Source organism: Nomascus leucogenys, chromosome 7b (assembly GCF_006542625.1).
Source record: "Nomascus leucogenys isolate Asia chromosome 7b, Asia_NLE_v1, whole genome shotgun sequence".
Lineage (NCBI taxonomy): Eukaryota > Metazoa > Chordata > Mammalia > Primates > Hylobatidae > Nomascus > Nomascus leucogenys.
Window position 1 is genome coordinate 82,831,448 of NC_044387.1, and position 5,301 is coordinate 82,836,748.

Below are 5,301 nucleotides of genomic sequence, written 5' to 3' on the forward strand. Positions count from 1 at the left end.
AACTTTATTTTAATTGCCTGATTTATAGTTATTTCTACAAATCTTGGCTTGCTGGAAATGGATGGTTAAATTTTTACTGCAAAACCTGAAATTAGTGTCTCATAAACTGATTTCACAAATTTAAAATATTATAAAAACCTTTAGGATTCATAAAATTATTATATACATTAATATTTTTCAAAACAATTGCTCATTTTAAAGTATATGTTACTTTAAAAATTGAGAGAGTTTAGGGTAAAAAATTTACTAAATGATGTAGGATTGGAAGCAGGGGTCATAAATAAGAAAATGTTTTACCAATAATAATGAAAAATAATGCTTATAATTTAAAATTAACAGAACACCTGGACAACTTTAAAGATAAATATATAGCAAAAGTGAGTTTTTAAAATATATTTATTAGAGAGTCAGCATAGTACAATTGTTAAGGAATCAGGACCTTACATATTCTGACAATTCACTCATTGATATACTGACTGTTAAATGTGAGTAATAATATTTACTTCATAGGGTTTTTACATGTATTAAAAAAGTTAATGTGTGGAAAGCACTAAATGGTTTTTAGCAAATAGTGCATACTTAATGTCAGATGTAATGCACAGTGTGTTGTTCTGATTTGGTAAATGAAGTCATGTCTTTAAAATAATACCTCTTCCTATAAAGGTACCCCTTTATAGGGTACTAGGAAGCTCTTTTTTGATGCTTAAACAGTTCTGCATTTTTATTGTGGTGGTGGCCACATAAATCTTGAGTGATAAAATTGTATAAAACTACACACACACACACACACACAATTGAGTGTATATAAAAACTGTTAAAATGTGGATAATGTCTACAGATTGTATCAATGTCCATTTCTTTGTTTTGATATTGCACTATAGTTGTGTGATTTTATCATTGGGGAAAGTTGGGTGAATAGTATACATTACCTCTCTATACTAATTTTGTAAACCTCTGTGAGTCTATATTTGTCTTAGTCCACTTTTTGTTGCTACAACAGACTGCCATAAGCTGGATAACCTCTAAAGATTAGAGGTATACTTGGCTCGTGGTTCTAAAAACTGGGAAGTCCAAGATTGGGCAGTCACATCTAGTGAGGGCCTTCTTGCTGTGTTATCTCATGGCAGAAAGATGGAAAGACAAGTGAGCACATGCAAAAGAGAGAGACACCAGGAGCTCACTCTTGCTATAGCTAACCTGCTCTTGCAATAACAGCATTAATCTAATCATAAGGACTTGGCCGTAATATACCAATTACCTCTCATTAGTCCCCACCACCCAATATTGTGCTGGAGATTGAGTTTCCAACACATGAACTTTGGGGGAACTCACTCAAATCACTGAAATAATGTTTTCAAAATAATAAATTAAAAACAGAGTCTAGAAAAGTCACAAACAGAATTCCAGTTTTCTGTATCATTCATTATATTTGATATCTTATAAGAATAAGCCAGATTGGCTACTTAATTTTGAGAGCCCAGTGAAAAATGAAACTTCAGAGGCCCTTGTACAAAACAATTAATATTTTAAGGATAGCAACAGCAAGCACTTAACCAAGTGTAGGACCATTCCAAAGGTAGAGTTGTGTGAAATTGACTACACAGGTTGCATGACTGTAAAGCAACCCCTGGCAGCATTTTGTTAAATAAGAAAACCAAAAAGTTCATCTGGATATGTAGACAAAATGAAAATATCTGAGATCATCAGAAACTTACCAGGGGATCTAGCTAAATCTGAGAACAAGTGTTTATCCAGAAGATAAAGACAGACATTAAGTGCAGAAAACCTCCTTTGTGCTATATAAATTACGATGTTTTGTAAACATTCACCAAAGTGGCTTTGGCAACAGTGTCACTAATGCTCCATTTTATCTACAAGGACTATATTGAAAGATAAGGGACATGGTAATTGCAGTCCCACTGAAAAATTTAAATACCTTAAATTACAGCGGATTTAGATAATATTTGGTAACTTTTAAAACAAGTAATAATAATGAAATAAAGCCTCTTTTATGTAGTTTTCCTAGGGCTTTTTCCTCACTTTGCTTTTTGCATCTTGAAAGAAACCAACGTTGGATGTCTCTAATCATGCACTCATACACTTGTCACTTTTCTTGTCATCAAATTATCTTATAAAGCTTACTCAGTAATCTGCTATGATGATCAAAGTTAATTGTTAATAAATCATACATATTTTAAATATATATCAAAAACTTCTAGATATACAAAGTCTAATCAGAATCTATTTAATAATGGAACATACATGCAAACCAACGATATGTGTGGATATATTTTTAAATATCAATATTAGTGAAAGGAAGGCTGTGAAACAATGTGAGAATGAGTAACTCCAACTCAAACCTTTTTTTCCCTTTCCTGAGCAGTAATGAATTTCAAACTCTTTCAGAAACACTATTTTTAAAGATACAAACTTTACATCACCATACAGGATCTAATGAAATGTCACAAAGCATAAAAATGGATATACAATCACTTAACTAATTTACACTGTGAAATTCACTACAAAGGTAGCTTACTGTGAACATTAAGAGATACTTAGTTCCAAAAACATCAGAAAAGTCTTGTGTTAATTCAAGTTCAAGAACCACATGTTAACAGACTGGAGTATGTAAAAGTTAACATCTATAAGCCTACATATTAAATATGTAAGGAATATAGAATATATTGATCAACATTTCAAGGTTATTACTTTTTAGCCAAAATTGTAAATATTTTTATTAAATTATATAAATGACTTTATTAGTTTATAACAAAATACTTTATGTTATTTTATATCAAGTTATGATTTACAACATTTGTTAATATTACTTCCTTTTAACATAACCTTCTCTAGCTTCTTTGCCGATCATTTTAGCACTGGCTTAAAACCTGGGTGAGGAAATACTATGTATGACAAATCACCACCATACATACGTGTTTACCTCGGTAACAAACCGTCACATGTACCCCCAAATCTAAAATAAAAGTTTAAGAAAAGAAACTTGTTCACAGAAAAATGTTGTGAGCTATTTAAATTGTAAAAATAATGACAGGATATGTTTATAATTTTATACGTGTGTGTGTGTATAAATTGAGTGTTTCTGACAGTGGCATTTTTATCAATGTCATTTAGGGGAAAAAGGATATACAACTGGGTTTTTTAAAAGTACAGACAATAGTTTCCCAGCAACTGCTCTAACGTCTGCCTCCTCTACCACTCTGGTGCTCACGCAGTGCAGAGCTGTCACCTGCGCCATCTTCCCTTCCACCTCACAGGAATTCACAAGTTGGCCTAACACGCAGAACATGTGTTTGGAAGCAAAGACTAAGACTTGGAACACTGGCTTCTCCCAGAACCCGATGCCTTAATATTACTGTATCATTTTTATCTGAATGTGCAGCTACCATTTTCTCCAAGTGTATTGCTTTCAAAGGAAACGTTTAAGTGCAAGTTAAGTCCTCTCTGAGTATTTATATATATATATACAGTATATATACATATGTAAGGAGATATATATATATAGCTCCTTATGGATATGTGTAAATATATCTATTGTATATCAAGGATGATTATGTGTAAATGTATTTATTATGCATCAAGGATGTGTGTGTATGTGTATGTTTGCATAAACCCAAGAGAAGTGCGGGGAACATCACACACCAGGGCCTGTTGTGGGGTGCGGGAACGGGGGGAGGGATATCATTAGGAGATATACCTAATGTAAATGACGAGTTAACGGGTGCAGCACACCAACATGGCACATGTATACATACGTAACAAACGTGCACGTTGTGCACATGTCTCCTAGAACTTAAAGTATAATAATAATAATAAAAGAAAGCTGTTGTCATTTCTTAAAGGAAAATGGCTCCGCCAATCAAGCAGGAAGTGCAGCGGGTGGAAGAGTGTGTGGCTTCTGGGAACAAAGGGCCACACCTGAGCCTGGTTCTGGTCGATAATAATCCTGCAAGCCATTCCTATGTCCTCAACAAAACCAGGACAGCTGAAGATGTAAAAATTGACGTTGAGACAGTTGTAAAATCAGCTTCAATTTCAGAGAAGCTATTGTTGAATTTAATCAATAAACTGAAGGATGATGATAATGTAGATGGCCTCCTTGTTCAGGGGCCTATTCCAGATCACATCAATGAGAGAAAGACGTGTAATACTGTTTCTTCAGACAGGGATGTCGATTGCTTTCATGTACTTAATGTTGGGCGAAGGTGTTCTCACCAGTATTCCATGCTACCAGGTCCCCCATAGGGTATGTGGGAAATGATGAAATGAACTGGCATTCCAGCCCTAGAGAAGAATGTAATTGCAGCTGGGAAATAAAAAAATGTTGGGATGCTCATTTTAATGTTATTAAACACAGATGGGGTGCATGAAAGTCCTGGAGGTGATGCCACTGTTACAATATCTCGTCAGTACTCTCCCACAGAGCAGTTGAAGAAAAATATAATTCTTGCAGATATTGTATTATCTGCCTCAGGCATTCCAAATCTGATCACAGCAGATATCAAGGGAGGAGAAGCAATCATTGACATGAGAATACATAGAGTTCAAGATCCCATAATTGCTAAACCCAAGTTGGTTGGAGATGTGGATTTTGAAGGGATCACGAAAAAGCTGATTACATCATTCCAGTTCCTTGGGGTGTTCGTCCCAGGACAGTTGTGATGTTAATGAAGAATATGATTATTACTGCCAAAATATTGCTGAGGCCTGGAGAGCAGTAAGTGCTGAAGTCTAAAGAGCTTGTAGTAGCTACTCATTAACTATTGTGTCTTCTATGTCATGAACAGCACTCCAAGCCAGTTCAAGAAGCAAAGCAGGTCAGCAGTATTTTTTGTTTCTTTTATACTGAAATAGATTAAAATGATGCTTTGTATTCATTGAAACCTTAAGTGCTTGGGTGTTTGCACGCATAACTCTGCAATACCTCACCAGGGAACATTCTAGGATCACGCAGGGTTATGCGATCTAGTCAAGAGCAGCCATTGACCTAGTTAGTAACATGGGAGTCACTGTCACATTGAGAATGGATGCTTAACTTTGTCAAGACACTTCAGTTAAAAACTGGAGTTTTCTAGGACTGCATTTCTCAAGTGCTATTCCAATAAGAGCTAATACTCATTCTAGTTTCCAAACCTTGTTAGTTCAACTGCTCAAACCGAAAGAAAAATGTTGCTGGAGAAAAGTAGGGAAAAGGTGTAAAGAAAAAAAAAATGGTAGTAACTGAGTAGAAAAAACATTACTCATATATATATATATATATATGAGTATATATATATATGAGTA

General features: G+C 34.5%; 1 pseudogene; it reads left to right on the forward strand.

Annotated features, from left to right (window-relative positions):
* Nucleotides 1-305: 305 nt before the first annotated feature.
* Nucleotides 306-4,778, forward strand: LOC100583337 (annotated as a pseudogene).
* The last annotated feature ends 523 nt before the right edge of the window (nt 4,779-5,301 follow it).